At 38.2% G+C, this 23,270-nt stretch overlaps 1 long non-coding RNA gene across 1 annotated transcript in view; it reads left to right on the top strand.

Annotated features, from left to right (window-relative positions):
- The window catches only part of LOC130541912 (uncharacterized), a 110,763-nt gene extending 93,689 nt beyond the window's left edge, over positions 1-17,074 (top strand). The window contains exon 3 of the long non-coding RNA XR_008956005.1: positions 16,827-17,074. This is a non-coding gene — a long non-coding RNA (uncharacterized LOC130541912). The remainder of the gene's footprint in view (positions 1-16,826) is intronic.
- Positions 17,075-23,270: the final 6,196 nt, after the last annotated feature.

The raw sequence follows: 23,270 nt of genomic DNA, 5'->3' as shown, positions 1-23,270 counted from the left end.
CATGAATGTTCATAGTAGCAGTATTTCTCATAGCCAAAAAAATGGAAACAGCCCAATGTCCATCAACTGATGACTAGGTAAATAAATATGATGTAGTCATATAATACCGTATTATTCAATCATAGAAAGGAATGACATATTGGCACATGTTGCAGTATTAATGCTTCTTGAAAACATTAAAGTAAGTGAAAGAAATTAGTCACAAAAAGACACATATCATATGAATGTCAAAGAACAGGCAAATCCACAGAGACAGAAAATAAATTAGTTGCTGCTAGGGGATGGGAGCTAGGGAAGAGGCATGACTGTTTCTGTATATGGTATCTCTTTTCAGTGTGATGAAAATGTTCTGAAATTAGATAGTGGTGATGGGTGCACAATTCTGAACTGTATATTTTAAGAGAGTGAATGTCATGGCATGTGAATTATATCTCACAAAGCTGTTATTTAAAAAAACTAACACAAAATCTAAAATCTTAGAAGCCCTGTATCTATCAAAGAACTTGCTACAAAGTAGTACAGAAAGTTTATGTATACTCTCCACTCAGATTCCTTTAATGTTCACAACTTATGTAACTTTAGCCCGATTATCAAGACTAGGAAATCAACAATGGTATAATACTAGTAACTAAACTACAGAGTTTATTTAGATTTCACTGGTTTTTCCACTAATGTTCTTTTTCTATTCCAGGATCCAATCCAGTCAGGGAAAATTATGTCTGGAAGCAGGGGATACCCGGGGGGTGTTTTAAATTAAAGAAATTTAAATATTTTTTAAAGATGTATTTATTTATTTGAGAGAGAGAGAGAAAGGGAGAGAGGAGGTGGAGGGGCAGAGGGAGAGGGAGAGAGAATCTCCAGCAGACTGCACTGAGCACAGAGCCCCACATGGGACTCCATCTCAAGACCCCAAGATCATGACCTGAGCCAAAATTGAGAGTAGAAGACTCAACCAACTGAGCCACCCAGGTGCCCCTAAATATTTTTTTAACTCAGAGATTAAGAATTAAAAGATTCCTTGAGACAGATAGGAATGAGGGGGAGAGGAGGGAGGGAGACAAAAAGGGAGGACAAGAAAAGCCCTGAAGACACAGGAGAAGAGACTGAATGAAATAAGTCAAACAAAGAAAGGCAAATACTGTGTGATCTTTATCTGGCCACATCTGGTCCCATTGGCTCATTCCATGTGGCCTCCCACCTCATGTCAACCGCTCTGATGTATCTATACCTACCATCCTTAGGGCCTTAAAATTTTAGCTGAAGCTGGGGGCTCCTGTGTCTAGGAAGCAGCTCCCTTAGATATAACAGTGCAAACATCTTGGCGCTTTTCTTGAGTGCTTTTAGAGAATGAGAAACAAGTCCCCTTCTCTTGCAGCATCTACAGAGGGAAATCTGCTTAATTTCCAAGGCTATCCTAAAGTCTTTTCTATTCACCGTCTTTGGTGATTTTAGGTTTTAGTCCTGTAAAAATGCCCAAGGCAAAACATATGCAAAGGATCTACATTTGTACAGGGAGAAGGGAAATGAAGCAGAGGAAGTACAAATCATAGTAATAAATATACAATTTATCCTGTTCCACAGGCGAACAGGCAGTTCATATAGAGGTAAAATATGATTGGAGAATTATCAAATGTTATAGAATTGTCTTTAACCTGGACTTGGGGAGGTCAGGGGAATTTCACGGAAGAAGGATGTCTCAGCTGAAACCTGAGAGATGAATAGGAGTTAACCAGAAAAGGAGACAGGGCTGGGAAGCTAGTGTGTAGTCTCTGGGGAAAGAAAAAAAAGCATGCTTGAAACATGGGAGTAAATTCAGTAAGACTACAGATCACAAAATGAGTTCAAGTGTTGAGTGATGAACTGAAGAGTTACATAGGTTAGATTGTTCTAGAAGTTGTAAGCCATAGTAAAAAGCCTGGTTTTTACTCTGAGAGCAATAGAAAGTCATTAAAATGTTTCCAGTCTGGGAAAGACAAAATCAGAATTTCATTTTAAAAGATCATTTTAGTTTCGAAGTAGACAATTGGGGATGGAGGGTGTCCCTGGTGGCTAGTGAACAATACCAGAAGTGGAAGGACCCATTATAAAACTCTTAACAATAATCCTCAGGAGAAAGGATAATAGTGTGACCTTGAGAAGTGGCAGAGAAAATGGAGAAAAGTGGACATATTTCAATGATACGAGGTTGTACAATCTACTAGATGTAGCGATATTACATTTCATGAAATCTAAAACTCCATTGATTTAAAATATAGCATTTTATATAGCACTAGGAAGGAAAACCTGGCTAGTTAATAACATATGATCTAACACCACTGACGGTTAGAAGCACCACAATTTCAGAGATATAAAATGTGTGGGGAAATGTACATTGTGGAATCAATGAAAGGCGGTAGATTGGATGTAGGAAGAGAGGAAGGAGTCAAAGCTGGGATGATGAAACTGAATAGGAAATGAATGGGCAACTGAGATAGAAATGTGAAGACTGGATAGGAGAGGCATGAGAAATAACTCAATTTTGAATATGTTGCATTTGAAGTGTCTGGGTGATATCCAAGTGGAAATGTCTAGCACTCCATTTGTTAACTGTGTTTAGAGTTTAAATAGACGTCTGAACTAGAGATAAAAAGATTTACAAAAGAATGAAAGTGGACCACTTTCTTACATCGTATACAAAAATAAACTCAAAATGGGTTAAATAACTAAATGTGAGACCTGAAACCAGAAAAATCCTAAAAGAGAGCACTGGCAATAATTTCTTTGACATAAGCTATAGCAACATTTTTCTAGATGTCTCCTAAGGCAAGGGAAACAAAAGCAAAAATAAACTCTTGGTACTATGTCAAAATAAAAAGCTTTTGCACAACAAAGGGAACCATCAACAAAACAAAAAAGGGACCTACTGAATGGGAGAAGATATTTGCAAATGATATATCTGGTAAGGGATTAATATCTAAAATATATAAAGAACTTATACAACTCAACACCAAAATAATGATGATGATGATGATAATTATAACAACAACAATCTGATTAAAAAATGGGACTTGAATAGACATTTTTCCAAAGAAGACATACAGATGGATAGCATACACACAAAAAGACACTCAACATCACTCATTATCAGGGAAATACAAATCAAAACTACACTGAGATTATCACCTAACACCCGTCAGAATGGCTAGAATAAAAAACAAAAGAAACAACAATGTTGGTGAGAATACAGAGACAAAGAAACCCTCACATACTGTTAGCGGAAATGCGAATTGGTGCAGCCACTATAGAAAATACTAATGGAGGTTCTTTCAAAAATTAAAAATAGAAATACCATATGATCCAATAATTCCACTACTATTTACCCAAAGAAAACAAAAACGTTAATTCAAAAAGATATATGCACCCTTATGCTTATCTACAATAGCCAAGATATGGAAGCAGCCCAAGTGTCCATCAGTATGAATGGATAAAGAAGATGTAGCTTATGTATACAATGAAATGTCATTCAGCCATAAAGAAGGATGAGATCTTGCCATTTGTGACAACTTGGATGGACCTAAAGCGTATTCTACTAAGTGACATAAGTCAGACTGAGAAAGACAAATATCATCACTCATATGTAGAATCAAAAAAAAAAATGATTTTTTAATTAAAAATAAAACAAGTGAATACACAAATGAAAAGGAGAATCAGATCTATAAATACAGATAACAAACTGATGGTTTCCAGTGAGGAGGGGCATATAGAGATGGGCAACAAGGGTGAAGGAAAGTGAGAGGTACAGGCTTCCAATTATGGGATGAGAAAGTCACATAAATAAAAGGCACAGCCTAAGGCATATAGTCAATGGTAACAGATGATAGGTACATTCGTGGTGAACATAGCATAACACACAGAGGTGTTGAATCACTATGTTATATGCCTAAACTAATATAATATTGTGTGTCAACTATATTCAAATAAAAATAGTAAAATCTAGACCTTGAAAAAAAGATTTGGGAAAATTTCAAAATATGTATGAGAATAAAACTGATATAAGAAATGAGAGAATGGTCAACAATGTCAGATAGTACTAAATGATTAAATAAGATGGAAACAGATGCTTGGGTGACTCAGTCAGTTGAGCATCGGACTCCTGGTTAGCTCAGGTCATGATCTCAAGGTCATGAGATCAAGCCTTGCAATGAGTTCTAGGCACTGAGCTGGAGTCTGCTTAAGATTCTTTCTCCCTCTTCCTCTGCCCCTCTCCTTGCTCGTGGGCTAAATAAATAAATACATAAATAAAATCTTCTAAAATAAAGAAATAAGATGGAAACTTATTTCAACTAGATGTTTTTTCAGATGAGCTGATGCTGATCGTAGAACCTGGGGACGAGTTAGGTCCTCAGGAAGGAAGACAAGATAGTTGAACCTACAAGAAAATAAGGAATCGGCAGAAGAACAAATTTACCGGAGATACCAATGTTGAAAGAAGATACGAAGATGAATAAAGAAAGGAAGTCCTTAGAAACAAATTTTATGTAGTTCACATATTAACCAAGATGGAGCCTAATGAACACATCCAAAATCCAGGGCATTGATTTTTTTTTTTTCTTCAGTAAGAAGCCTATTGCATTTAATTTTCATTTAATCTTCAATTTTACAATTTGCTAAAGAAGATTATATAGTCATAGGGAGTGGAAAACCTTATTGAAATCTTATTTACAAGTGTGTTATGAACTGAATTATTTTCCCCCAAAATTCAGAAGTTGAAGCCCTAACCCCCAATATGACTGTATTTGGAGGTGGGGCCTTTGATGAGGTAATGAAGGTTAAATGAAGTCACAGGGGGTAACCCTGATCCAATAGGGCTGATGTCCCTCTAGGAAGAGGAAGAGGAACCAGGGATGCATGTTCACAGAGGACATAGCAAGAAGACGGCTATCTGCAAGCTGAGGAGAAAAGCACCAGGAGAAAGCAACCCTGCTAACACCTTGATCTTAGACTTCCAGTCTCCAGCACTGTAAGAAAATAAATCTCTGTTGTTTAAGCCAGCCAGCAGGAGAGACGGTGGGAAGGACGGAGTGTGGGAGGGAGGGAAGGAAGGAGGAAAATTAATGCTGCTAAATTTCCATTCATAGATCACAGTAATGGTCAAACTTCACTAGCTCTTTCCCCTTAAGTTAGAATTTAATATTTAATTAAAACTTCAGTTTCAAATGTTCTGTTATGAGTTTCATTTAAATAGCTTTTATTAATATTTTAAAATCTAGTGTTTAAGCCAAGGAAATTCTTACTAGAATTATTCTAATTAGAATACCCCCAAATAGTCAGCTTATTACCCGGAATACTTAGCTTAGAAATTGCTAGACATAACTTTTGGCAGAAAATGATAATTTCCTTCCAAAGTACTAAAAAGTAGCAATATATTTTTATAATTTCGTTGCTATGAACTTCTCTTACCTTGTCAAGCCTAAAACTGTCATGGAGCTCACTGGACAACCAACTAGACATGAATTTTAAGGTTTGATTTTTATTGATTCAGCACTTCTAGTTGGTGTAACCTATGAACTCAAAACCAGTTTCTGTCCTCCTTTTTAAACCTCAAGTCAATGAATGCCTACAAGCGTACAGAACGAGTTGAAAAAGTTGACTTGGAACATTAAGAATTTGACACGACATTTAGAGGCATTTGTTTTCTATGTGACACACTTATAATGATTACGCTATAAGCACATCAGTTTTAAATGCATCTATTGCTGACCAGTTCAGTTGCACAGAATTCTCCACGAAAGGGTATTTCGCATACAGCATAAATATGAGGCATTTACACTTGGATATCTCTCAATTCTGAAATGTATGCTATCTTCACTCCAAATTTCCATATTATGTAGTTACATGATGGAATTCTATTTCTGACTGTTTGTTATAAGTATTGAGGCTAATCCTTGTCTTAAGAATGGGAGCCATTTTGTAAAGAGATCTGTGAATATAAAGTAGACAGTATTTTTCTTGGGTACCAAGATACCTACCGAAGAAAATGTAAAGTCTTTCCTCCCTTACACTGCACTGTTGAAAAGTTTCACAAAAATATTAATTTTACAGACTCTGCAGCCTGAACGTTCATATCTGTCTTATATGTGGGAAGCACCAGAATACACTGAAAGAGAACACTACCACACTTTCAGGACAGATCCTATATTTCTTGCTTCTGGGGTTTGGGGATAACTCAAGGAGTACCTGGGTAATAGAAACCTTGAGATAACAAATACACTGGATCAAAGCCTATTAGGGCAAGAATGTTAGAAGGATATCAGAAGATTAGAAACTTCAGCCTGTCTGAGGGAACGGTGTGACATTGTATTTATGTAATGCCCACCACAAATAATTCTAAACTGGTGGAAAGGTCGGTTGAAGAGAGACCTGTGAAGGTAAATGGTTCTTGCTTCAGTATCTTCAATCTTGCCCTTTTTGATGGTTTTCACTTTGGTGTGGGCACTATTTATCTCCAGAAATCTAAAGAAGCGTACAAATGGTGAAACACCTAAGGCAAATGTAGGACAAGTAGATTCAGAAAACAGTAAGGAACCCAGTTTGGTTCTTCAGAGAGTTGGAGTAATTAAGGCAACGTCTTGGCCTGACAAAGGCTTGCTCAAGGGGTTTGTTTGGAAGTGATTTCAGGGAGCAGCAGTAGGGGTTAAGGTGAGGAAAACAGGGACGAATGTGTCTGCGAGTAGGCCACAGCTATTGGAGACTCATGCTCAATCCTGAGAAATCTGAGTAGCCTTATGAAGGACATTTCATGAGGGAAATGAAAGGGAAAAGCATTTTTACATCACTTTCCACCCCCAAGTGGTCAAGAGTGGTCAAGAGTGGCCTCAGGGGCATTGACTCCCCTGCTTCTCCGGTTTATACATGTGTGAGTGTTGTGGAAGTTTGCTGTGGGCATCCTCACTGTGGCATCAAAGGAGCCCCAAGGAGGTGTCGTGTATTTGCATGAACCTGTGTAATACTGGTCTTCACAACACTGGGTGATAAAAGAAAAGTGCTAAGAGGATTTGATGTGTGGCACAAGAGAGCACCATATTCATGTCACACTTCTACCCACGACTAAGTCCAACCCTTTCAGTGGTGACCAGCTACAATACCTAAAAGGACTGAAGATTATTGAAGACAGACCCCTCCTTGCCTAACTGGTCCCAAAGCCATAACTGCTATTCATGACCTCCCTCCTCCATCAAAAACTCTATATTCCCCTCACTGTAGGCTAATTCAGCTGGTCTAGGACTCTTGCCTGTTGCACTGATCCAGACCTTCTTTCTTAGTGGCTTGTTTCTGTGATGGTAAGTTGTATGTGTCAACTTGACTGGGCCATGGGGAGCTTAGATATTTGATAGAACATTATTCTGGGTATTTCTGTGAAGGTGTCTTTAGATGAGTTTAACATTTAAATTAGTAGACTGAGTAAAGCAGATTGTCCTCTGGATGTGGGCCTCAATAGAACAAAAGGCTGGTCCTCCCCTAAATAAGAAGAAATTCCTCCTGCCAGACTATCTTTCATGCTGGAACATTGATTTTTCTTCCTGTTTTGGTCTTAAATGGAAACATCAGCTCGTCCCAGGTCTTGAGCCTGCCAGGCTGTGGGCTAAACTACTTCATTGGCTCTCCTGGGTCTCCAGCTTGCTGACTACAGATCTTAGGATTTGTTCTCTGGAGAATCCTGACTATGGCAGTATCCTTGCCTTGCCCACATGAGTCATGGTTGTTGAACTGCCCACCTAGAGTGAACTACAGACACAGAAGCATGTCTTCTGGTCCCCTGCACTGTACTTTTCATATGTCCTCTCCTTTTTCTTCATGCCAACACCTACTTACATAATGAGAGATGTCCTCCAATATTCTCAAGAAGTTGTTTTGCTTTTGCCTAGAAAGTTACAAAGAGGGGCATCAGGGTGGCTCAGTTGGTTCTGCCTTCAGCTCAGGTCATGATCTTAGGTCCTGGGATTGAGTCCCACGTGGAGCTCCCTACTCAGCGAGGAGTCTGCTTCTCCATCTCCCTCTGCCCCTCTCCCTGCTCATGCTCTCTCTCTCTCTCAAGTAAATAAAAAAAATTTAAAAAAACTTTAAAAAAATTTACAAAGACAAGCCTCTCACTACTTTGTAAGATAACCTAATCCCTCTCCCAAAAGCAATATTAGGAATTGCATCCTTACAGTCTTCCAAAATCTGTTTTTCTGTAATTTTGACCTACTACTAATTTGATCTTTCTGGGGCGACATAAAGTAAGTTTAATTCCTCATCATCCTAACAACTCTAAAAATCTTGATAATGGGAATCATGCCTATCCTTTGAGCTAAAGATACCTCCCATATTCTCCCAGTGGCTCCCAGTTTTCTCGTGTCCTTGTTTGCTTTCCTTTTTCGCTGGGCAGTGTGTATGTGGCCCTTTACACAGTGTTGCCTTGAAGTGAGTGTAAGACTCAGCTGAGTCTGATTGGTGCAAAATGAAGAGGAACTATCCTTGTGTCTAAGGAATTCTGTACCACTTTGATCATCTCCATGTGGGACTCACCTCTTTGTATATTTACCCTCTGACAATTCCACTTCCTGCATATCAACGTCTTCAGTTTCACTGTGTGTTCTACATAGACTGCTTCAGTCCTTGCAGTCACATCAAAGAATGGTAATCTCTGGCCACCTGGGTGCGGCATCTTTCCCCAAACTCCTAGCAGTAGTTTGAGGTGTTAGAGTATCAGCTGATGTGAATTTGACAATTTTCAGCATATTGCAGCTATCCAACACATAGGTAGAAAAACTCCACCTGCAAGTAAGGAAAACTGGCTTTGGTCCCACTGGCTGAATATTTTTTTTCGGAGGTTTTAGAGCCTATAAAAATATTTACTTCCACCCAATATTGCTAAGCCAATGAAGAGACACTAAAATGACCCGATTTCTCCCTACCCCGGTGCCACAGGCAAGCCCTATAGGTCAACCAATCCCCTCTCAGAATGAGTATGACTTATAGTAAATGCCATGCTGTCAACCCCTTATGACCATGATTTGGCTGAACTGAACTATTTAATTTTGCTTACAGAGATCAATAAATGTTCTGCCCATTGCATTATAATGGAATTTCGATTGGATTTTACCACAGCCGATCAAATAAGTTACAAATGAGGTCAGAATACCTCCCTGCTTTGAAAAATATTGCCCAGTTATGGGCAACAGTCTCTGAGTACTACCCACAAAGTGAGCAGTACTAATTTGTTCAGATACTTGGGAGAAAAAAAAAAAAAGATCATACAATGATCAGTTTTGTTTTAATTAATTTTTTAAAAATGATTTTATTTATTTATGTATTTGAGAGAGAGAGCACACGCGTGAGCTAGGAGAGGAATAGAGGGAGAGGGACAAGCAGACTCTGCACTGAGCACAGAGCCTGATGAGATGTTTGATCTCACGACCCTGAGATCATGACCTGAGCCAAAATCGAGAGTTGGGCACTTAACCAACAGAGCCACCCAGGAGCCCCTGCTTTAATTAACTTTTATTTTAGAACAGTTTTAGATCCACAGAAAAATTACAAAAATAATATAGAGAGTTCACATAAACTGCATACCCAGACTCCCTCGTGAAAACACCAACATTAGAATGATAGATTTGTCACAATCAGTAAACCACTATTAATACATTATCATTAACTAATCAGCACACACTTTATTCAGATTGCATTTGTGTTTTCCTAATCCTTTCTCTGTTCTAGGATCTCATTCAGGACATCACATCCTAGTTAGTCATAATCTCTTCTTAGGCCCCTCTGGGCTGTGATGGTTCGTCAGATTTTTCATGTTTTTTTTTGACTTCGACAGTTTTGAGTGGTACTAAAATGGTGTTTCACAGAGTATCCCTCAACTGGGATTTATCTGATGTTTTTTCTTATAATTAAACTGGGCTTATGAGTTTGGGGAGAAGGCATACAGGGATGGTGCCATTCTCATCCCATTATGTCCAGTGTTCATACCATCCAACGACGTATCACTGTTGATGCAGACCTTGTTCTCCAACTAGCCTGAAGGATCGAATTCATTGCTGTTATAAAAGAACCAAAATTAGGACTATCTCTGATTTAAGCGACGTCTTAAAACAGTTGTGTATAAACACTTAAGGAATGAGGGGCGCCTGGGTGGCACAGCGGTTAAATGCCTGCCTTCGGCTCAGGGCGTGATCCCGGCGTTCTGGGATCGAGCCCCACATCAGGCTCCTCCGCTGTGAGCCTGCTTCTTCCTCTCCCACTCCCCCTGCTTGTGTTCCCTCTCTCGCTGGCTGTCTCTCTCTCTGTCAAATAAATAAATAAAATCTTAAAAAAAAAAAACACACTTAAGGAATGAGGAGTTATGTGTCTCCTCCTTGAGAGTGGAGTATCTGCATAAATTATTTGTAATTCTTCTATATGTGATATTTGTCTATTCTCTCCCATTTATTTATTCATGTAATTATTAATTTGTATCAGCATGGATCATGAATAGTTTATAAACAGGGTTATCAGCCAATACTATCAATATTACTTTATTGATGTCTTATTTCAGTTTTGGCCATTAGGTCCCTTTGAGTTACCCTCCTTACTGGGTGTGTCCATTTCCTTACATCCTGGCACTACAAGATACTCCAGACTCATCTTGTATATTTCTTGTTATGGTCCTATAATCAGCAGTTTCTCTGAGGAGCCCTGGTCCTTTTATTGCAGAATGGTAATAGAGGCCAAGATCATTGTGTTAGGTTTGCTCATTGCTATGGGGGTGTCATTGCTTCTAGGCTCTCTCAATTGACAGAGCAAGGAAATATATGTGTATACGATAAACTCATGCATATATAAATATATATTAACATTTATTTACCTAACCATGTATATAGATGAAGATGTTATATTAAGTAATAAAGTTTTCAATTAATGAAACATAACTTATTACATCAAACTATATGAAATTGCTATTTTATATTTCAAAAATGATCAAATATTAGCAAGTTTATTTGGCTCAACCTAATACAGAAAAGAGTATAAAATAAAAATGTACAGTGTATCAAATATCCATGTAACTCCTCTCAGTAAAAAGAAAAAAAGAGCATTGCCAACACATACATCCCTCCTATAGACTCCCTCTCCCTGGAGGTATCTACTCTCCTAGTGTTTGTAATGATTATTTTTTATTCACTTTATCCATAGAGTAAGCTTTAACACCTAAGTATGCATTTCACAAATATACAGTTTTTCCTGTTCTTACTTTTATGTAAATGAAATCATAATACATATAACTTTTTGTGTCTTGTGAGATAGATCATGGGTTACATGTAGCTTTAGTTCATTCATTTTCATTGTGTATAACAACTTATGGTATAAATGTACAATAATTTATCCATTTTCCTGTTGATTGATATTTGGTAATAATCTTTTGACTAGAGAATGAAAGAGCAGCATAACTGCATGTTGACTGATCATCAGGTTTCTTGTTATCATGAAACTATGAATTCATGGCCACTTTAAAAGAACTAAAATTAGGACTACCTCCGATTTAAACAATGTCTTAAAACATATAATCACCCAGAAGCCTTCTGATTATAATTTGGCCTCTCCGGCAATTCTGTCTACAGAGAGAAAATTATATGATCCATTACAAGTATTCTAGTTTCTGTGACAATTGGACTTCTCATTGTGAATGAAATAAATTGGCAGTATGTTTTTACACACCTGTCTCAGGAGTTTGGTTAATGAGTCCATCTCAAAGAGATGGATATCCTTTTGGTATGTTGATAAAATCGGGTATTAAATTGCAATGAGACCTCTCGAGAGGCAAGCAGGCAGCCTTCCACAGACAGGTATATACTACCCTTCGACTATGAAAGTGAGCAAATAAGAGCCTAATATCCTCCTCGAACTTATACGGTAGTTAACTATTATTCTCCCAGCTGTGGGAAAAGTAAGTAAGACAATTCAACAATATTCCTACTGGAAATTTATTACTGTTTCTTATTTATAAGTATTTTTATAATATTCTGTCTTTCAAGCAACTTCTACTCTCTATAATTTACTCATTCTCTTTTACATGTCCTAACTATATGCTATTGTCTGTGACCGAGTTTTTTTAAGAGCACAAAATTCAACGTACAGCATTTTAGGGAAACTGCGTTAAAGATTTTAAAGAAAAAAATAGATAACTGTATTTCTAAAAGTGCTGTGTGTGTGCAAAATACCTTCAGGGGGTTACATTTAATTCGGAGAAAAGTAGGTCAACATTTCTAAGATCAATTTATAATCAAATAGTTACTCTGTACTCTTATAATATTTACTTTATAGCTCTTTCATTAATGTCATTCTGTATTTCTCTACCAAACAAAATTACATGACTTTTATGTTAACCACTGTTAACATTTTTCATTTCTTGTATGGATTTGTGTTGTTAGAACAAAAGCAAAAACAATTTACCTTTAAAATAAATTGTACAGGAGGCTTTAATTTTAATCCTGCCTAAATGTACTTTGATTATTTTTATAACAATTTCTGGGAAATAGAAAAGTAGAAATCTATTTCTTTAGTCCCCTTTTCTCACATTAGGCTTTTCAAATGAATGGATCTTACAGATGTAAAAAAAGCTTTATGAACCCTATCAGATAAGTTTAGTATAATTCAATTTTTTAGTCTGTTTCTGGGGTAATTGTGTAGTCTTGTTAGAAGGCATCCAAATTGGAATGAAGGTTGAGAAATGGGGTAACTTGGCTCCAGCGTAGCTGTCCTTCACCATATATCTCCATCTTCTGGCAAGATTGGGTACTGCGGTGGTGTACAAGCATACACACAGTTTAGTGTGGATTGAAGGGGTGAGGGGGAAAGCAAGGATTGAGTTTGAGAATATCAAATTTATTAAATGAATCCATAATTAGAATAACTTATGCTAAATATTAAATATTATATTCAATAATTACATTCAATGGTCATTTAAAAACAAAAAAAGATAATTGTACTTTACATGAAAACTCTACTATGCTTATTTTTCAGTCACCAGAAGGTGATACCTAGTATAGTTTCCAGTTACTAGTAAGCATTCAAAAAGTATTTGTTAAGTGATTAAATGAATGAATGAGTGAATGGTAGCCATTACATCCAAGAAGTCAGTTATCAACATATTTCTTATGGCCCCAAATTATTTCTGTAAAATGCAATTTGAATGAAAAGCATTAACTAATTGAAAGCACTCTTAATTTCTACTGTAGTGCTCCATAGACTAATTTGGGAGCATATCCATATAAAATGAGTATTACCAGAAATGCAATGGGATTTCATTAAAATTTTAACACTATAAAATACTTTGAAATGGTTAAAATATTTCCATGAAATAAAAATGATGCAAATTTGTGAGATTATGTGACTGAAGTGTCAATTTGAATTATGTCCATGCTCAAAGACCTTTAGATAAACTCAGAATAATATTAATGACTCACTCATAAGTTTATAACTTTGAGACTATTATAGACTAGGATGTAAATAGAGAATAAACTATCTGACGTATATGAACTTGGATTTTTTAAAATTTGTAATGCTAGTGTTTTCAGTAAAAACAAGGTCAATAATTCTCCTTCAAGTACCATATATTTGCAACCCAGCTTCTTTTTTTAATATATTTCTTTATTATATTATGTTAGTCACCATACAGTACATCCCTAGTTTTTGGTGTAAAGTTCCATGATTCATTACTTGCATATGACACCCAGTGCACCATGCAATACGTCCCCTCCTTACTACCCATCACCAGCCTATCCCATTCCCCCACCCCCCTCCCCTCTGAAGCCCTCAGTTTGTTTCCCAGAGTCCACAGTCTCTCGTGTTCATTCCCCCTTTTGTTAACCCCCCTTTCTTCTTCCCTTTCTTCTCCTACCTATCTTCCTAGTTCTTATGTTCCATAGATGAGAGAAACCATATGATAATTGTCTTTCTCTGCTTGACTTATTTCGCTTAGCATTATCTCCTCCAGTCCCGTCCATGTTGCAGCAAATGTTGAGAAATCATTCTTTCTGATGGCTGAGTAATATTCCATTGTATATATGGACCACATCTTCTCTATCCAGTCATCTGTTGAAGGATCTTGGGTCCTTCCACGATTTAGCTATTGTGGACAATGCTGCTATGAACATTGGCGTGCATATGGCCCTTCTCTTCACTACGTCTGTATCTTTGGGGTAAATACCCAGTAATGCAATTGCTGGATCATAGGGTAGCTCAATTTTTAACTTTTTAAGGGAACTCCACACTGTTTTCCAGAGTGGCTGTACCAACTTGCATTCCCACCAACAATGTAGGAGGGATCCCCTTTCTCCACATCCTCTCCAACATTTGTTGTTTCTTGCCTTGTCAATTTTTGCCATTCTAACTGGTGTAAGGTGGTATCTCAATGTGGTTTTGATTTGAATTTCCCTGATGGCTAATGATTTTGAACATTTTTTCATGCGTCTGTTAGCCATTTGTATGTCATCATTGGAAAAGTGTCTGTTCATATCTTCTGCCCATTTTAGGATTTGATTATTTGTTGCCTGTGTATTGAGTTTGAGAAGTTCTTTGTAGATCTTGGATACCAGTCTTTTATCTGTAGTGTCATTTGCAAATATCTTCTCCCATCCTGTGGGCTGCCTCTTAGTTTTTTTGACTGTTTCCTTGGCTGTGCAGAAGCTTTTTATCTTGATGAAGTCCCACAAGTTCATTTTATCTTTTGTTTCTCTTGCCTTTGGAGATGTGTCATGAAAAAAGTTGCTGTGGCCGATGTCAAAGAGGTTGCTGCCTATGTTCTCCTTTAGGATTTTGATGGATTCCTGTCTCACATCGAGGTCTTTCATCCATTTGGAGTTTATTTTTGTGCATGGTGTGACAGAGTGGTCAAGTTTCATTCTTTTGCATGTAGCTGTCCAATTTTCCCAGCACCATTTATTGAAGAGACTGTATTTTTTCCACTGGATATTTTTTCCTGCTTTGTCAAAGATTAGTTGCCCAAAGAGCCGAGGGTCCATTTCTGGGCTCTCTATTCTGTTCCATTGGTCTATGTGTCTGTTTTTGTGCCAGTACCATGCTGTCTTTGTGATCACAGCTTTGTAGTACAGCTCGAAATCCGGCAACGTGTAACCCAGCTTCTAATATAAGGCCTAGCATAGAGTAGACACTCCAGTATTTATTGAGTTATTTGAATTTAATTTAGGTACTATATGTAAATGTTCAATGCAAGTAATACATGGACTATTTACATATCCTTTCCACTGATAAAATATACAAGTTTACTGAAAACAGAAAATATGCATTTGTTTATTTACTGTTATTTTTTCTAGAAATATTTCTTGTGTTAGTGTGTGATACAGTGAAGACTGAAACTAAGTTTGATTAAGGTCATGAGACCAGGAAGATTTAAGACTTGGGCCCAAGTCTGCCTGATGTGCCCCCCCCCATCCCACCCCCACACCATCCTCCCATCTCCTGTATCCCACTGCATCGGTACCCGAATGTTTGACAATGCGCTAAATTCCACAAGTTCTACTTCTTGGCCAAATGCCTCTTTTTATCTTTCTAGTTCCTTCCCTTAGAAAGCAAGTGCATGCCGGAAATAGGTAATAAATGTTAGGGTAGGAGTTGTATAGGCAAGTCTTAACAGCCATACGTCACAACAAACTTTCCTCTTATTCTAGAAATGGAGAACCAATCTCCTTTTATGACAAACATTTGTGGGCTGCTAGAGACAAGGTCATGCATTTCAAAGGCATCATTCCATCACCTCGTCGCTTCCGCATGGCTCTAGCAACCTATCACAATGTACAATGTTACAACATAATATTTAAAACCCTCTAGAGATGTTAATTGATTTACTGGCCAATTCAAGCAACCACGACTACGCACTGAATTGTGCCACCCTCCCCCCTTAATTTATATGTTGAATCCTTTACTCCTAGTACCTCAGAATGTGACTGCTTTTGAAGATAGGGCCCTTAAAGAGGTAATTAGGGATTAAGGACTCATAAGGGTGGGCCCTAATCTGACTGGTGTCTTTGGAAGAAGAGACGTCAGAGATGTGCTCATTCAAGGGAAGGTCACGTGAAAGAAACCAGACCTGCCGACACCTTGATCTCGGACTTCCAGCCTCCAGGACTGTGAAATAATACACTTGTATTGTTTAAGCCTCCCAGTCTGTGGTAGTTTGTTATTGCAGCCCTAGCAAACAAATACAACCAGGCAGGTTCTAATTGCACCCAAATCTGTGGCCTTTTGTTACACAGATGATACAAAATGTATGTGTATGTGTGTAAGAGTGGAGGGGCAGGTATTGGTTTTATTTCCATTGAATCTCTAGAAAGAGTGGTAGTGATCAGTATTCATTTCCAGGATTTCCATGCCATTTATTTATTACATATCTGAGACTAACTTACATTAATTTCATCATAGCTTGCTATAAATGAAACCCTTAAAGACGCAGGCCTGTTTTTACAAAACTGTCATCAACGGTGAGGTATATGATAGACTTACAAAATGTGCCTGCTAGCGATTTGTCAGTCCGTTTCTCGGCAACTGAGTGGCTTTTGCAGTGTCAGATGATTAGCTGGAAGAAAAAACAAGGCTTTGTTAAAATACAATGAAAGCTGAACCTATATCACGGGAAATGGGAAATACACATTTATAATTTCGCAATTATTTCGACGATCCAGGTCAAATTCTGCCAAACGAGGTCACGCTACCAAAATGAATGTGTCCCTCCCAGCACAGAGCTTGGAATGCTAGATTAAAGTCATGTGTTTTGTCTGTAATTTTCCCTACTTCTCTTTTCATGTCAGTGTGCCTGTTGTGAGCGCCCAATCTCCAGACAGAGGTGAGGATTGCCTTCTTCCAGCTCCAAGTCAACCCCTGACCCAAACGTGGGTGAGTCTGTGCATCCTGAAGACACTCAGTAAATGTTAGAGGGAATAACACGAGGCCGGTGTTTTGGACTGAGCCTCAGTTACCTAGACAAGTCCTATGAATGTGGATAAAGCCGGAGCAGCAGGTGATGAGCAATCAAGTTTTCTAGGAAAAGTGGAGTCTTGCAGCGTTAATGATCTAAACTGAGGTAAAGGAATCTCCCCCTAATTCCAGTGCTTACACAAAGCTTAAAACTATGAAAATTTACACCAGATTGGTTTTTGTATCCCGGCCGAAATTTGTTCATTCCTGAATTACTAATTGTGTGAAGTGCTGAATTATACATATTGCCGCTGGTGGGGAGACGACTCTGATGGGTATGACTCAAAGTGTCACAGCACGAACCTGCGGGGCTGGGGAATTGTTTATAGCTTGAATCCCAGGGAAAAACCTGTCGTCTTATTCAAAAGGAGCTAAATAAAATCTCCTCTTTCGGGATTAAGAAAGAGAGAGAGAAAATAAACAGTGAGCTATCAGAGTGTAGCTGACACAGGCTAGAGACAGGATTGAGTACTCAGATTAGGAAAAAATGCTGGAGAACCAAACAAAAACAAAGCCCTTTTTAAGGACAAGCAGAGCAGGCAGCAAGTATTTTGCTGAGCGTGACTGGAGGGAAACTAGCCAATTAGGACCCTGAACCCACTTTGCTAGGAATCTACCAGTGGTAGTTATACCCCCAGGATAAACCACAGCAAAAAATTTTTTAAAAAGTAAGAACGAAGGAAAATAGCATTTGAATAGTGTTACTCTGACAAAATGTTGTGCAAACTCGAAGCACATCTCCTGTTGTGACATTATTTTTATCTATGTGTCTTTTTAAGTTGGATAGTCTCAGATGATGGATTGCCTGCACCGACTTCTCTGGTTTGTCTGAGAACACTTTCACACACTGGTTAACAGCTGGCTTTTAATAATATCCCATGGAGAGTTCTATGCCACGGTTGCCTTTATACTAAACCACCCCACTAAGAAAAAGTTACAAGTTCAGAAATGCCCTTGGTCCGGTTCTACACTGGCATTTCATCACAGGCAGGCTTTTCCTGCCCCCCCGGGACAGACTCAGTTGTCACACTACTGAAGCCGACCTCAGTGATGTGTTTTGTCCTTTTGAAGCAGTCCTCTCTCTGAGTTCTCTCTGATTTATGTCTCTGTTGCCAAGGTCCATTTCACTTTTGATCTGCTACCATCGGTGAGACCGGGAGCAGCTCTTTCTTCAGACTGCCCTTTATTAGAGCAGACGTCTATGGTGAGTTCATCTGGCTTGACTGGTGTCAAATCAGCCATTCATTCATTCAACGAGTATTTGAGAGCTTGCTATCCGCTGAATACCGCACTGATACCGGCAGGATGATTACACAAGACGATACTTCACATACCATGAATTCAGAATTTAAAATTTAAAACTTCAGAATTCAGAGACCCATCAACACGCGGAAGGCGGAGAGCTTCATTCTGCCCGAGGGAGCCAGGTAGTGCTTTGCTGAGCGCTTAGTCCTTATTCTGGGTCTTAAAGGATGAAAGAGACCTTTTAAAAAGCTAATTCGGGCATTTAAATGAATGAGGAGGATCAAGGAAGGTGAGAGAGGAAAGGGTGGGAAGGAGAGCAGAAGGCTCACAGTAGAGCAATTTGAGTCCGTGTGAGCTGCGAGTAACAGGCATCAGCAAACGGTAGCTGAAAGGGCTATGAAGAAGCCAGTGGTCCAGTTAACCCAATGTTCAGACACGGTCCGGCAAAGGCCTCAGGGGCTTATGCTCTTTCTGGGTGGCTGCTTTGCTTTACATGGGTGCCGTTACCAAAATCACATCGAGGTCCACCCAAGATGGATCTTTCAAACCCAACAGTATGTTCTCATTCAGGCCAGAACAAGGGACAAGTTCAATAGATGCCTCCCCCTCCCTTGAACTCTCCTCTGGTGATCACTTCTCTCGTTCTTCCACAGAGAGCTGTTCACATTCGGATGATCAGTGTTAAGGTCTTTCGCTGCATCCCCTCATCTCCAGGGCACCCCACTCCCTGGCCTCTACTGACCCACTTCCCCAGGTGCTTCCTCTAAGGCGTCACTGGCTCTTCCAGTTCTCTCGTCTTTACAGTTACCGTTTATCCCATCAAGTTCCCAGTAATGTCCTCATTCAGCTCAAAACTCACTGTCCAATGTAGTCATCCCTTGCATACAGCTCCAGCTGGCTTCCTCTCTGTCAGTTTGCCGGGCTTCCCTAGCAAAGCCATCACCCTGGGTAAAGTCATCCTTTCGCATTCCCCTTGCCTGCCCCTACACAGCTAGATATAGTTGGAGAGGAACAACTACATCGATTCTTCTCCTTTCAATAAATAACAGACTGTTTGCAAAGCATGTGCACTGTAGTGCCCTCACCCGTTTATTATCCCAATGTCCTAGGCCCTATTTTATACCTTGGCCTGTGTCCCTAGATCTCCACCCCTCCCTCTGCGTCTTCTCTCTCAGCCACAGACCTGACTTCCACCACATTCTCCCACCTATCAGTACCCATCCGCTCTGCATTCCTGACTTTTCCATCTCCTATCCAAGGCTGGTTCTTCCCTTATTGACTAGACCCCAACCCCTGTCTTCCTGGTGAGCCACTCTGCCTTCTCTGCCCTGTGTGATCAGGGTTTCCTTTTACACTAGTCCATTTCCAAAGTATTTTCTTGATTCCAATTTCCCCAAGAGCTACTGACCCAGTCTCTCTGCTTCTTTGTCTATAGAAACCTTGCCTCCCTACTGCTCCTTGAATATAGTAGACACGATTGTATAATGATGTTGGCTTTTGCTTTGTCTGGAGTTCTCTTCCTCCAGGTATACATTAAATATACTAATTAATTATGATTATGTTTTATTAGCTATCTCCCCCTAGTAAAATATAGATTTGAAAAGGACGGAGATGTTTTAAAAATTCCATGTTCTGGAATAGTGCCTAGAGTGTATCTGAAACTCAATATTTGTTAAACACATTGAATTTACTTTCAATTTCCCAAGCCCTGGTGTTCAGATGGAAAAATGTGCTTATATCAGATAAGACTCTTGATTTCAAGTGGCAGAGCCTGACTCCAACCAACTGAAGCAACAATGGTTCGTTTGTTTATTTTATTGTTTGTCTCTGTTTTGTTTTGGTTTGATCTGGTCTGGTTTGGTTTGGTTTGGTTCAGGTAACAAGATAGTCCAAGATTTAGAGTTGTTACGGTCTCAGCTGAATCCAGGTGCTCACAGAAAGCCAACAACGTTCCCCTCTATCTTTTTACTGTACTCGCCTACCTTTTTGCTTCATTGTCCAGGATGGTCTCTCCCTTAGAGGAGCAATGGGCACAAACAGCATTAGTTTTACGTGATCTTTGGATCCCAGAAATCACAGTGGCATCTCAAAAGTCCCTGGTATGCCACTGCCAGGTCAGAGCCAGTCACACTCTGACAATAATATGTTAGGCTGGGCCTGAATTACAGGCCCCACCCTAAGAGCCTGGGAAGGGGTGAAACACAGAACAAACACGTCAGGGTTATTTGGATGGCACCAGCTTTCTCTAGAAAGGGGGAAGGAGGGGCGCCTAGGTGGCACAGCTGTTGGGCGTCTGCCTTCGGCTCAGGGCGTGATCCCGGCGTTATGGGATCGAGCTCCACATCAGGCTCCTCTGCTCCTCTCACACTCCCCCTGCTTGTGTTCCCTCTCTCGCTGGCTGTCTCTACCTCTGTCAAATAAATAAAAAAAAAAATCTTAAAAAAAAAAAAAGAAAGGGGGAAAGAGAGGTGATTTCCCTAAAACGCAATACTGGACAAATTTTAATCTACTGTGGAACTAAAGAAGACCTAACAAACATTTATATTTTATTTCTTTATTATTATTTTTTTTAACATGAAATTCAGCCCCAGGAAAATCTAACATGAAAAAAAATCATTATTTGAGTAATATCCTTTCAGATTGGCAATGTGCCTCATCTGAAATGTTTCCAAAAGTTTTTAAACCAAAAAATAAATATTTTTAAGTTCACTTTTTGAAATTTCAGAAAAAAAGCAAAGCATAGAAATCTATTAAGCAAAAGATGTAGCTTTTTTCCTTGGCAAAAAAAAAAATTAACAATGTAATTTCAAAATTTTTTAAAAAATTTTATTATAAAATAGAATTAGGTTACACATGACTTAGTTTAATATCAAGTCCTATATACTCTGGAGATATTTTTCGGGTACATATGTCTCTTTGCCTACATGTTGCACATGAGATTTAGATAATCACATTAATAAATAAGATAAAGTTTTAGAAAGCTCAAAGAATAATAAATAGGTTTAAAATTAAGGGAATGTGTCTGAAGTTGCACAAGTTTTAGAAAACAATTATTCTTTATATTTAACCATTATATAAAAGGGAAATAATATTTTAATTTGTTAAAACAGCATATAATCTATTTATTTTCTTATTAGGGATCATTAATATGTAAGACTTGTTTACAGTTAGTGTCACTTTATTAGCATTCTCAGATCTTCAAAGATACCATTGCATCAAAAGACATTAATTTACTTCTATATACATGAATATTTTATCACTAATTAATCAAAATATTTATTTTAAAATACTTTTTAAATGAGTTCTTCCCTAAAATATATAACCAATATAATATATAAAGTTCAAAATTTAGACTGTATAGGGTTATCCTATTAATTAAAATTCTATCTATGGCACAAAAGAATTATAACTTTAAAATAGTCTAAATAACTTTCTGTGCTCTCAAGGTTAAGTGTAAATTATAATTGAATATATGTAAAATAATTGTGAGAGAAAATCTAAAATGCTGATGTACCACACTCCATGCGAAAAATACTTTCTTGGAAAGTTGTGTGTAAATTGAACTATATTTGAAAGGATATACAAGGAAAACTTACAATTGATATTACATAACATGATTTTTTAAGTTTACAATGTCCTTGTAAAATGAAGGAGTCTTAATCCTTCTTTTAAATTTCTGAATTTTCTTATATAAGACATGCATGGAGTAGTGTTCTCTCTCAATCATAGACCACAAAGACTGATGCCAGACCCACCAAGCTCAGAGAGAAAGGACGTGGGCTAACCCTGCCTGGGTGATGGGATTGGCATTTGTAAGAACAAATTTGTAAAAAAAAAAAAAAAAAAAAAAAAAAAAAAAAAAAACATGTGATATTCCCAGATTCTAAAAATGTTACCAAGCCACCATTTTCTTCACCAGGCAGGTCACTTGCCTGCCTGTCCTGAACATGTGAAGGCTTAGAGAACGACCTTTAGCATACGGATTTTCTGTAAACAATCAGCTCTAAAGACAAAGCATAAAATGCCAGGTAGCACTCACGTAATTTTTACTATAATTAGCTTTCGACAAAATATGTACTTATCCTTTTGTGTCATAGAGATAACATTATCTCAGGTGCAGTGGAAAACAAGAAAATTATTATGTTGAAAATTCTAGAACTTTTTCATTCAGACAAACGAGTTTGATACACCTGACTCAAAGGATAGATAGAAGTTTGTTTTGTTAAAACTAACTTGTATGCATGTAACCGTATGACCTCTCTTCATACTTCTCCCATTTAAAAGTAAAATGCTCTTCAGAAATCTCATTGGAGATTGACCACGTATGTTTGATATTTGTGAGATTTTAAAATAACAATGTAAATTGTAATGGGTTCCCAATTTTTGAAATTTAGTTCAAATAATTAATTGTGAAATACAAGGTTTACCATTAACACCCTCTGACTTCAAAGAGCCTATTGCTTTTGTGAGCATTTTTTTCTAGCTTTATGGAAATATAATTGACATAAAACTTGGCGTAAGTTTAAGGTACGCAGCCTGTTGACACGTACACGTTGCAATATAACTACCACTGTAGCATTTGCTACCACAGCCATCATCTCTGTGTAAGCATTTTTTAAAAATTTGTGCTGAGGAACATGAGCACTGTAGAATGTAAATAGCTCTTGCAGAAAGTGAGGGTCTTGTGATCAATCCAGTTAGAAAACATGGGATTAGATAAAGACGTTCTTGACTCTAGAATCTTTAACATGCTAACATATAATAGGAAGTTCCAAAAGAGGGATAAAGAGAATTTTCCAACTTCATTTACTAGAATTCCTCCTTTTTTTCATTTCTTTTTTTAGAAGCATTTGTTGTGGACCTTGTTTGTGGACCTTTTCAGAACAAACTTTGGGAGCCACCCCGATGCCCCTAAAGTTTATACTTTCTAACCATTCAAGTCAGAAGTCCATTGTCCTATTACCTAATAGCTTTCTGTTTTCTGACCCCAGTGCCTTGGTCTTCTTGGGCACTGTCTAGCCCTGAGGTATTTC

The sequence above is a fragment of the Ursus arctos genome, unplaced genomic scaffold (genome assembly GCF_023065955.2).
Source record: "Ursus arctos isolate Adak ecotype North America unplaced genomic scaffold, UrsArc2.0 scaffold_27, whole genome shotgun sequence".
Lineage (NCBI taxonomy): Eukaryota > Metazoa > Chordata > Mammalia > Carnivora > Ursidae > Ursus > Ursus arctos.
The sequence above is the reverse complement of the archived record's forward strand: the minus strand, read 5'-3'. Positions and strand labels throughout refer to the sequence as shown.